Source organism: Ipomoea triloba, chromosome 7, assembly GCF_003576645.1.
Source record: "Ipomoea triloba cultivar NCNSP0323 chromosome 7, ASM357664v1".
NCBI classification, from domain to species: domain Eukaryota; kingdom Viridiplantae; phylum Streptophyta; class Magnoliopsida; order Solanales; family Convolvulaceae; genus Ipomoea; species Ipomoea triloba.
Window position 1 is genome coordinate 20,792,321 of NC_044922.1, and position 12,756 is coordinate 20,805,076.

Here is a 12,756-nt window from a genome sequence, read left to right on the forward strand (position 1 = left end):
ATATACTTTGAAGTCTTTGAAGGCAGCATATGCGAGAAAGATGCGAATGGCTTCGAGACGTGCCACCGGAGCGAAGGTTTCATCAAAATCTATTCCTTCCTCCTGACAGTAACCTTTGGCAACAAGTCTGGCCTTGTTCCTAACAATGACTCCATCATCATTCATCTTGTTTCTGAAAACCCACTTTGTTCCAATGACATTCTGATGATGAGGTCTCGGAACTAGTTCCCAAACATCGTTTCCTTTCAAATTGATGAAGTTCCTCTTGCATGGCTTGCACCCAATCTGGATCACTTAGAGCCTCATCAATCACCTTAGGCTCTATTTGTGATAGAAAGCTAGCGATCATGCTTTCTCTGTATGCTGATCTGGTCCGAACCTTGTCACGTACATCTCCAATCACTTGATCAGCGGGATGGCTTCTAAGCCATCTTAGATCGGGTTGTGGCTCCTCAGTTGACTCCTCGATAGTTGGTTGGGATGCGGAAGGATCATCTATAATCTGGATTGAATCAACTGAATCAGTAGCATTCTTCTTTGTAGTCTCTTCATCATTTGATTCTGACTGGAGTTCTGCTATGTCTCGAACTATCGACTGCTTCCCATCGAGAGGTAAGTCTAATCTCTCGATCGTTTCCGGCTGAACTTCCTTAGAGTTTTCAGCTGCTTCTATTGACTTTGATGGTTGATCTGTCGATGCTCTATCATCAAAAGAGACATGTATGGATCCTTCAACCACCAATCTCCGCTTGTTGAAAACTCTGAATGCTTTACTTGTCGATGAGTATCCTAGAAATACTCCATCGTCTGCCTTTTCATCAAAAGCCTTTAACCGAGTCTTTCCATTGTTGTGGATAAAACATTTGCATCCGAATGTGTGGAAGTAGCTTACATTCGGTTTTCTCCCGTTTCACAACTCATATGGAGTCTTTCCAGCTCCTTTCACGATCAAGGACCGATTTTGGGTGTAGCATGCTGTGTTGACTGCTTCAGCCCAAAATCCCTGAGATATATTAGCTTGTGAGAGCATGGTCCTTACAGCTTCCTTGAGAGTTCTGTTCCTCCTTTCAGCAACCCCGTTCTGTTGAGGTGTTCGAGCAGCTGACAACTGATGATGAATCCCGTTCTCGTTGCAGTAGCTCTCGATAACTTGATTAACGAACTCTCCTCCTTGATCTGACCGAATCTTAAGTATCGAGACATCCTTTTCAACTTGAACTTGCCTTAAGAGATTTGGTAAGGCAACTTTTGTCTCGCTTTTCTTGGTTAAGAACACGGTCCAGGTGAATCTTGTGTAGTCATCTACTACCACAAGAGTATACTTTCTTCCTCTCATGCTGGGTGGATTTACTGGGCCAAATAAGTCCATATGAAGAAGACTTAATGGTTTAGTAGATGATGTCTCGGCTTTGGTTTTGAAAGAGGATTTAATCTGTTTGCAGCGTTGACATGCCTCACAAATCTTGTCCTTTCGAAACGTAACTTTGGGCAGTTCTTCCACAAGGTTCCTCTTAGTAAGCTTGTTGATAGTTTTGAAGTTTAGGTGACTAAGCTTACTGTGCCAATCCCAGCATAAGTCCTCTTTGCTCCTTGCTAGCATACATAGGGATGGTTTGGCAGATCTCCAATCCACTATGTACATGTTTCCTTTCCTTGCTGCTTCCAGCACGACTTCGAGAGATTCCTCTTGTATGATCCGGCACTTGCTTTTGGTGAAGATAACTTTGTAGCCCTTGTCACAGAATTGGCTCGTGCTTAGGAGGTTGAACTTGAGTCCTTCAACGTAGGATACCTCCTTGATCACCAATTCATTCTTGTGAATCTCACCAACAGCCTCCGTGCATCCTTTCTTCTCGTTGTCTCCAAACGTCACCAAGGGACCTTCGATAGGATGGATGTTCTCTAATAGTGTTAGATTTCCCGTCATATGTCTCGAACATCCACTGTCAATGAACCATACGTCCCTGGTGTCCTGCATGCAAATCAGGCAGATTTAGGTACCCAAACTTTGGGTCCTGATTGGTTAGTGAGTTTAGGCATCCATTTATACCTCGGGCCCATTACTCCAGGCCTAGGTGCAATGTAGCCATTATACGATTGATAANGGTTGGGATGCGGAAGGATCATCTATAATCTGGATTGAATCAACTGAATCAGTAGCATTCTTCTTTGTAGTCTCTTCATCATTTGATTCTGACTGGAGTTCTGCTATGTCTCGAACTATCGACTGCTTCCCATCGAGAGGTAAGTCTAATCTCTCGATCGTTTCCGGCTGAACTTCCTTAGAGTTTTCAGCTGCTTCTATTGACTTTGATGGTTGATCTGTCGATGCTCTATCATCAAAAGAGACATGTATGGATCCTTCAACCACCAATCTCCGCTTGTTGAAAACTCTGAATGCTTTACTTGTCGATGAGTATCCTAGAAATACTCCATCGTCTGCCTTTTCATCAAAAGCCTTTAACCGAGTCTTTCCATTGTTGTGGATAAAACATTTGCATCCGAATGTGTGGAAGTAGCTTACATTCGGTTTTCTCCCGTTTCACAACTCATATGGAGTCTTTCCAGCTCCTTTCACGATCAAGGACCGATTTTGGGTGTAGCATGCTGTGTTGACTGCTTCAGCCCAAAATCCCTGAGATATATTAGCTTGTGAGAGCATGGTCCTTACAGCTTCCTTGAGAGTTCTGTTCCTCCTTTCAGCAACCCCGTTCTGTTGAGGTGTTCGAGCAGCTGACAACTGATGATGAATCCCGTTCTCGTTGCAGTAGCTCTCGATAACTTGATTAACGAACTCTCCTCCTTGATCTGACCGAATCTTAAGTATCGAGACATCCTTTTCAACTTGAACTTGCCTTAAGAGATTTGGTAAGGCAACTTTTGTCTCGCTTTTCTTGGTTAAGAACACGGTCCAGGTGAATCTTGTGTAGTCATCTACTACCACAAGAGTATACTTTCTTCCTCTCATGCTGGGTGGATTTACTGGGCCAAATAAGTCCATATGAAGAAGACTTAATGGTTTAGTAGATGATGTCTCGGCTTTGGTTTTGAAAGAGGATTTAATCTGTTTGCAGCGTTGACATGCCTCACAAATCTTGTCCTTTCGAAACGTAACTTTGGGCAGTTCTTCCACAAGGTTCCTCTTAGTAAGCTTGTTGATAGTTTTGAAGTTTAGGTGACTAAGCTTACTGTGCCAATCCCAGCATAAGTCCTCTTTGCTCCTTGCTAGCATACATAGGGATGGTTTGGCAGATCTCCAATCCACTATGTACATGTTTCCTTTCCTTGCTGCTTCCAGCACGACTTCGAGAGATTCCTCTTGTATGATCCGGCACTTGCTTTTGGTGAAGATAACTTTGTAGCCCTTGTCACAGAATTGGCTCGTGCTTAGGAGGTTGAACTTGAGTCCTTCAACGTAGGATACCTCCTTGATCACCAATTCATTCTTGTGAATCTCACCAACAGCCTCCGTGCATCCTTTCTTCTCGTTGTCTCCAAACGTCACCAAGGGACCTTCGATAGGATGGATGTTCTCTAATAGTGTTAGATTTCCCGTCATATGTCTCGAACATCCACTGTCAATGAACCATACGTCCCTGGTGTCCTGCATGCAAATCAGGCAGATTTAGGTACCCAAACTTTGGGTCCTGATTGGTTAGTGAGTTTAGGCATCCATTTATACCTCGGGCCCATTACTCCAGGCCTAGGTGCAATGTAGCCATTATACGGGCCCATTACTCCAGGCCTAGGTGCAATGTAGCCATTATACGATTGATAATCATAAGGAATGCTAGCAATGTAGCCATTATACGATTGATAATCATAAGGAATGCTAGCAAAGACGCCATTATACGATTGATAATCATAAGGAATGCTAGCAAAGACTCTGGGCCTCTTAGGTGCATAATAAGGAATGCTAGCAAAGACTCTGGGCCTCTTAGGTGCATAAGTCAGTTTAGGTTGAGGCTTGACCTCGAACTTACGCACCATGCCCTTCATAGCCTGTTTGGTCATGTGGTACCGTTGAAACTGAGGTTTATTCCACGGTTCATAATCTTGTGACCAATCCTCATCGGATGGGTAGTGTCTGCCTTCCTCCATCCGTGAGTTCCTATCTCTATGGATCTCAGACCTTCCATATTTGCCTTGAGGCGCATTATATGGAATATAGCTTCTCTTGTACTCGGAATGGCCTTGCGAGAGATAGCTAGGTGATCTCTCGATATTGTTAACCCGGCCATTCTTCGTAGCTTTCCTATACTTTCTATTTCTGGTGTATAGGGACGGTTTGTGTATAGCTACTCTGGTATTTCCTATTGGTCCTTTATGACCTTTATTCGGTTTGGGTTGAGATCCTCCATTGCTTGAAGTTCCCAAACCGTTGGTCTGCTTATCTTTCGAGAGACAGTTCTGACGGAACCCTAGTCCGGTTCAATCATTTGTGGGTCTATGGTCATTCACCATTTTCTCCATAGCTTTAGAGGAATTAGTAAATGATTCAATAACCTCTCTAAGATTAAGCTCACTAGTCTCTCGAGCTTTGCACTCTTCCTTAAGTTGGATGATCTCAGCTTCTAAGTTGCTTACTTTAAGAGTTAGCTCTGAGTTCTCTTTCGAGACATTCTTAAGCATCTCTCTTTCAGCAATTAGTCTGTTGTTTTCTTCCATTACTTTAGCATGAGTGCTATTAGCGATGCTGAGGTCCCTCTTGAGTAATTCCATGGTCTCAAAGGGATCCTCATCGCTTCTAAAAGAAGAGCATTGAGAAGTAGAGATAGAGAGCATTGAGATGTAGAAGTAGAGGTTACCTCATTGTCAATAGCCATTAAGCATTGATCCTCCTCTTCTGTAGTGTATAAGCAGATGAGCCCCCTCTCATCCTCTGAGCTGCTGCTGCTCTCGCTAGAGCTTGATGTCTCGGACTCCTCGATTGCCTTCTCAAGTTCTTCAGCCACAAGCGCCTTCCTGCACGAGTGAGTCTTTGATATGCCTTTGAAGCCTCCTTGTGTTGGCTTCTCCCTGGATTCCTCTTTCCTCCTGGAATCCTTTTCTTCTTGGCCTTGATGTTTGCTTACTGGTGGGTAAGGACATTCGGCCTTGAAATGTCCCGGTCTTCTGCAGTTGTAGCATAGACCTTGGTTTTCTTCCTCCGTTCTTCTGGATGAATATCTTTCATTTTTCCTTCTTGAGGAGGAAGGTGAACTTGTATTGCTCTCCGGTATCTTCTTCATGAACTTCCTGAATTTTCTCATAAAAAGAGCAAATTGTTGGTCAGATAAAAGATTTGTGGGATTAGGATCTGACCTTGAGGATGTGGTTGGTTGATCAGCAACTAGTGCCACATTCCATCTGTCCACCACGTCCTCATCTCTCGGGAATATCTCAAATTCGAATGCTTTGAGATCTCTAAATAATTGGTCGGTTGTGGTGTTTTTCAGATCCCTGTGATCGCGCATTGTGATCACCTTCATCTCCCACTCCTTGGTAAGGCCTCGTAAGACCTTCAGGTTTAGCTCCTTCTGTGGGATCTCCTTCTTGAGATCACTAATCTCGGTTGACAGCTTCATGAACCTAGATTCCATGCTGTCGATGCTCTCTCTTGGCTTCATCTTGAAGTCCTCGAACTTCTTCATCGCCATAGTTAGCTTGTTCTCTTTTTCCTGCTCGTCACCTTCACCAATCAGCATCAAAGTGTCCCATACCTCTTTAGCAGTGGTGCATTTCCTTACTCGTGGGAAGATGGTTTCATCTATTGCCCTGAAGATGATATCCTTGGCAATGTTGTCAAGGTTGTTTCTCTTCCTATCATCACTCGTCCATTCTTCCCTAGGTTTTGGGACGTACTTTGGTGTGTCTTTTGTTTGTTCTGCGGCAGTGTTGACCATCAGAATTTTGACTGGTCCAGTTGATATAACCTCGGCCATCTCATCATGGAGGGCTGATAGATACGCAAGCATGCGTGTTTTCCAATCGTCAAACCTGCTAAGATAAAAAAGAAGATGTCTCGACAACATGCTGTCCATATTGAAAATTATCTCGTGCTTTGAAAACTTTTTAAAAGATTTTTCAAAGAAGGATATCTAGGCATTATAAACAAAGGTTTATATCGATCAGAGAACTTGCTCTGATACCAATTGTTGTTCCCAAGGGGATGGGGTACAAGTCTAGAGGAGGGGGTGAATAGACTTGTACAAGATTTTGCAAATCTTTTTCGACCTCTCGTGTGTATTGGACTTAGGATGTTTAGGTCTGATACCTCACAAGATGAAGACAAAGTTTTATGCGCAGCGGAAAAGTTATCCCCTTTTAATTAGCACGAGTTTGAGTTAGTTCGAGAGGTGTGATTATATGCAGTGAAGATCGAGAGATAGTTAGCGAGAGATAAAAACAGAAAGTAAATGCGAGAGAGATTTTTAAGTGGTTCGGCCAACACGCCTACATCCACTCTTCTTCTAGAAACTCCCTAGAAGGATTGCACTAAAACTTCCCCTTTTAGTACAATATCGAGCGCTTGAGCTTTGATCACGAAGCCAGCCTCAAGCCTCAGGTTTTTCGCCCTGCTTCTTGTTACTCCACCTCTCGAGCACTTGAGCTTTAATCACCAAGCCCGCCTCAAGCCTCAGGATCTTCACAAGACAGCTCCCAGGTTACTCCGCCTCTTCTTGCCTTCTCCAAGACAAGGTTGTTCCGGTTGTCACAGGTTGAATGTAACAATCTCCAATCTGACCAAAAGCTTTCGTTGAATGATCTTCCTTGTAGAGCAGCTTTGGTCACCTTCTAAATGTGTAGTAGTTGAAGCTTTGTAACTCTCTCAAAACACTAAGATGTGTTTTCTCGCACTTGTGAATATCAAGGATGATATTCCAGATTAAGCTCTTGCACTTTGAACGTTTGAATCAGACACCTCTTATGATAGCTTAGAATTCTCGAACCTATTTGAACTTGTGTCTTCACGTCTTTATATATGAGAGTTGAGGAATAATTCCGTTGGAGGGAAAATTATTCCGTTTGAAATCTGTCTCCCATGCTGATCATGGGACTTGCATATTTTTAGCATGTTTCATGGAGTGGTGGTCTTGTAACTTGAACCTTTTGTCTTGTAGTGAATATCCCATATTCCACTATCTTGAGTCCATGCTCCACTTACTTCTTTTGGTAAAAGTTACTCTTTTATATTCCCATTGATCCTCGTTTTAGGGAATAAGACCGACCTTTGATTGGTGCATCTTCTATCCGTTTGTTGTGGAGTTCTGACGTGGCATCCACTTCCGGCTGTTCTATGTTCCCATAATACTCTGTCAGCACCTCCTTAATATTTTATCTCCATGATATTCTTCTTCTTCAAACTTAGATTACTTCATCTATGCGTGTTAACTGCCATTCAGTTCATTGGAGAAGAGCCATTTTATCGAGACCAAAGTTGATGTCTCGACTACTTGATGTCTCGATCCCATGTCTCGAACTGGATTGATGTCTCGAGAGATTCCATCTCTCGAACTCTGCTTATGTCTCGAGACTTAGTTGATGTCTCGCAGACCCTTATTCCTCCAGTGATGTCTCGTGCCTTCTTCTGATCTATCTATAAGTTTACAACACAAAACTTCTAAGATGTTCAAGCAAGTTTACCTTAAGCTTAAATATTTTCCGAGTTGAGCTCAATTACCCGGTTGTATTCTCACTTTTAGTTTACTTGTCGAACTTACATGTATTTTCTATCTATCGAGACTTAGGGGATTGAACATTACATTTGGTATCATCAAAACCTATTACAGTATGTTCCTAACAGAAAGAGAATCACATCATCGGCGTAATCGTGTTCCGTAGTCAATTGAAGCCCATAATACAATGAATCATTATTATACTATGCTAATATAGACAGAAATTGCAACCAAAAAATTGGAATACATAAGACAGTAGTTTTGGGCAGCAGTTTTAGACAGAGTCTTCCCGTTTTTCCAAAAGCAATGAGACTAGTAGTTGTTAGAGCCACTATTAATTCTTCCTACCTCTAGACGGATTGCAAGATATTGAGGCTCATAAAGAACTTGAGACTACGGAGCTTAGCTTCAGAAAAAGATCAAGAGAGAGTTGAATGGTTTTCAAAATAGATTGCAAACATTGGAGATGGAATTGCAGGGGTTGTATACAATAGTTTATCCGAGATCGATATTCCATGACACGATTTTCGTTGAAGTGTGGACCCGATCCCATAGTAACTATAGTGGAAAGCGCATTCTCAAGCCTGAGATATGGCATGCTTGATGAGTCGCACCCAGAAGGCCAAGCAATAATCTCTCCGACTTTAGATGTCGTTGATCAAATTAATCAGTACGTACATGTGCGACATGAACACTGAAAATGACGAACAAATTTAAGTTGTGACTCTTTGTGTAAGGCAGAATCAGACGGTGAAAATCTATCAGAAGTACACATTCTTGAATTCCTAAGTAGTTTGAGCTTGTTTGGACTTCCTAATCATTCTTTGACATTAAAGGTTGGTGCACCTATTATGTTATTACGGAACATAGACCACTCTTTTGGTCTTTGCAACGGTACGTGTCTCATTGTCACAAGATTGGCAGATAACATTGTCGAAACAAGCATAGTTAATGGGACACATGAAGAAACCAAAGTTCTTATCCCCCGAATGTCTCTCACTCCTTCTGATACAAGATTGCCCTTCAAGTTCTAGCGTAAACAATTCCCATTGATGCTCACATATGACATAACTATCAACAAAAGTCATGGTCAAACACTAACTCATGTTGGGTTATTGCTGAAAAAATCAGTGTTTAATCACGTTCAATTGCACGTGGCTTTTTCCCGAGTGACCCATCCTGATAGCCTAAAGGTGTTAGCTCTGGACGAGGATAAACAAAATTCTGTTACTACTACCAATGTCATCTACAAAGAAGTTTTCAATAATGTGTAGTTAGAACCGGTGATATTATGTTTTTTTTTTCAAAGAGCACATTTACCCAAGTTATACAAATCTCAAACACTGATATATAAAATTCCCAAAGTTTCAGCACTGGATGCTTACATCTACACATTAACACTAATAATTCAACAATTATTTGGTCGAATTTAAGTAAGTATAACATCACAAAACATAATCGATTCAAATCATCTTTTCAATTGCATTATTTAATATTTGATGTTATAATTTATATAATTATATATCAATCTAAATATTTTTAAAATATTATAACAAATTCATTTTGTAGATCGTGGAAATACTACTTAAAGGAAAAGGCAAAATAATACCCAACAAAAATCATAATGAGTATATAATATATATGAGCAATTATGTGATACAAGTAGGTCGGCATATATGCTGATTCTGGGTATTGATAGTAAAACGTCATGGGTCCCAGGGGCAACCACGTGAATTCCCGGCTTCTCGAACTGTACCCACCGGATAACCCCATCCTGTCGGCTAACTAATTAACATTTGACTCAGTCAAGCTCCACTATATCCACTATATATTATATACTGCTAATATCCAACAATCCCCCAAGATATTTCTTATATCGTATTTGAATAATGAAAAGAAATTCTACTCCGTGACACAATATTATTTTATTTGCGTAAAGTTAATATAAAAACTTATAATAAATGACTAAAGATTAAAATTTAATTGATTAAATATTTTATATATTTTCTTTGTCTCATTTCATATGACCCGTCAATTATGTATTAGTTAAATTGTTTTTTTTCCCTTTTTTTTCTAAAAAAATGTTTTCTATACTTTTCAAATTTAACTTTCTCTATGTAAATATGTAAATGTGTAAATTTTATTAAAATCAAGTTCCATTATACGAATAGGTCACATAAAATGCAATGGAATAGTTAAAAAAAAAAATACTAAACATTAATGTGCCATATTGCAATTACTTAATTTTAGAGAGTCCCTCCTGAAAGGGAATTTTATTACTTCTACTTTCATTTTATTCTTTCCTTTTCTATTATGTTAGGTGATAATTGGTTTTAGGGAAGGTTTGCTAATGATGAATTGCGAAGTTGTTGAGTTTTAGACATAGGGTGTCTTGACCAAACAGTCTATAACAATGAGAGTTAAGGAAATACGAGAATGAGCTATTTTATTATGAGAAGCAAGGCTAATTAAAATACATTCAGTATTGCCAAGAACTTGTGGTCAAGTGACATCTGGTTGTACTTTCATATGGAAGGGGTAGGATTGAATCTCAATGAAGGTGATATTAACTTTTTGTGCTTCAATAGGTTGAGAAAGTAATTATGAACAGATACTGCACTGTAACAAAGTTTTTAGAAAACGACGTACCTTATCTTCTTCTTTTGGCAAATGGGGCTTGCGCATTAATCTATACTACACTCCTTGTATTGAGGTCTCCTTCGCTAATTCTCTCTTTTGAATTTTTGACATCTTATATTCCAATAGAAATAATATATATTTCAGGAGTATAAGTGGTATTTTACATGAATTTACTAGTAATTGCACATTAGGTTAGTATTTGGTAAAACATTTGGTAAATATTTTGAACAATTTAACAAAGCCTATCGATATAAATTCTGGTTACAAGTGTTATATATTTATAATACATACGTGAATTAATCATACTTGATTTGTTTTTTATTCGTGAATTAATCATACTTGTCAGTTGTCATAAACTAATAAACTAATAATACTAAATAACATTCGAAGTAAGAAAAATATTTATAATAAATACATCACTGAGGAAACCTTTAAAATTGTACATCTCATCACTTAGTAAACATATTATTAAATAAAAACTGAAAACTGAATAGTGAGTGGATCTAGAAGACGTATAAAAGAGTTTTACTATGTTGAATTTTAAATTCTACTTCCTTAGATATATTCATTGATATGATGTGGCAAGTATGAATAAGATATTTTGATTATATGAGTTCAGGAAAAATTATTTACATTAAAAATTTAATAATAGGCACCAGAGAGTGAAAGTTAAAGTAAATTTGAGGATATATGTAAGTTTTATTTGACACACCAAGCTGAAAAGTTAAAAATATTGTAACTAATAACTTAACAGATAAAATTAAAATGTTTGATAAAATTAACTGTTGAATAAATTGACAAATTTAAAAAGACATAAAATGATAAACTAACATATTCGAATTTTTATTAATGAAAGGTAGATAGTGTCATTTTAAAAATTAATAAGGGTAAAAAGAAAAAAAAAATTAAAACTCAATAGCTTATTTATTTTGAAATGCTACTTAGAGTGGTGTTTCAAAATAAGCTATAATTTTATACTCCTCAATTAAAATCTTACCAAACAGAGCTTATAGCTTATTTTTAGTTAAAATAAACTATAAACTCTAAAATAAGCCCTAGTAGAGGCACAATATATTTCTATAGGCAAAAACTGTATGAGACCATCTCATGGATCCTTGTTTGTGGGACAGATTAGGTCAAGATGAAAATGCACATAATACTTATGCTGAAAAATGTAATACTAATTAAGAATAAAATATTTATTACTTATATGAGAATGTGTAATACTTTTGAAGAAAAGTATAATACTTTTACATTTTGAATTGAAAGTATAATACTTTTATATTTTTCCTAATAAGTATTATATTTTATCTCATAAGTAACAAATACTTGTCAATATGGGAAAGCGGGGGGGGGGGGGATGGGGGGAGAGAGAGAGAGAGAAAAGAGGGGTTTTTATAGTGGTTTGGTTGTTAACGAAGCCTACTCCACTCTTGTTCACAACTTGTGAAGGATTGCACTATTGTCTCCATTTATAGTATAATATCTTCCCCAAACATACTCCTTAGATTACAAAGCTAGGCAGCCACACTTTTATAGGTTCTTCAACTTCTTCGAGTTTACTCCGCCTCTTTCTACTTTCCTAAGTAGAGGTTGGTTAAAAGGTTGAACTTTTCTCCAACTTGGAAATCTTGGCCTTGAGCTTCTTGAATCAACACTTGAGTAGCACAAGATTTCCCTAAAAATCTGGATTGAGAGTTTGAGCTTTTTCGAATATTTGCACACTTTTTAAATTCTTGTGAGCTTTTGTTAGCCTATTGCAGGTATGAAACAGCTGCTCCAAATGGAAGGGAGCTTGGGTATTTATAGGCATGAGATTTGATTCCGTTGGAGGGAAATCAAATTTCAAAACCTATGTCCAGTGTGTAATATCCGCTAAGTAAAGTTGACCCATGTGGATGTCAGTACCTTGTAGTCGTTTGTCTACTTTAGTGTAAAGACAATTTGTCTTTTGTCTTATACAAAAGAACATAGCATTTAATGCTCCTTGGGATTGCTTCCTATAATCCGTTTGACAATGATCATCCACAAAATCAAGGCTATGGACAAGACAATATTTCAGAGAATGTCTTTTAAGTCCTCATGCCTTGAGTGCTCATGAGAATGCTTGACCTTATCATTCTCTCATTATCTCTCGAATGAATCAACTTGATCATTCTGTCTTGTCTAAGTCTTAAGAGTCTGGCCCTTCCAGTATTCGGCCTTAGGCTTCTTGACTTCTCCCAACTCAGTAAGTCTTCAGCATTTTCGTCTTCAAGTCTTCGTCCTTGAGCTCTTTTAAGTCTTTGGCTGAGAGTTACCTCTGACTCTGATTTGTCATGACTCGTTGTGACGTACTCTAACAAGTATTCGGCCTATAAGCAGAAAATAATAAAGACAATGAAATATTTGGGCGGTCTCCTCTAGTCTTTGGTATCATCAAAATCAAGAGCTCGAGATTCCTAACACTCCGGAAACA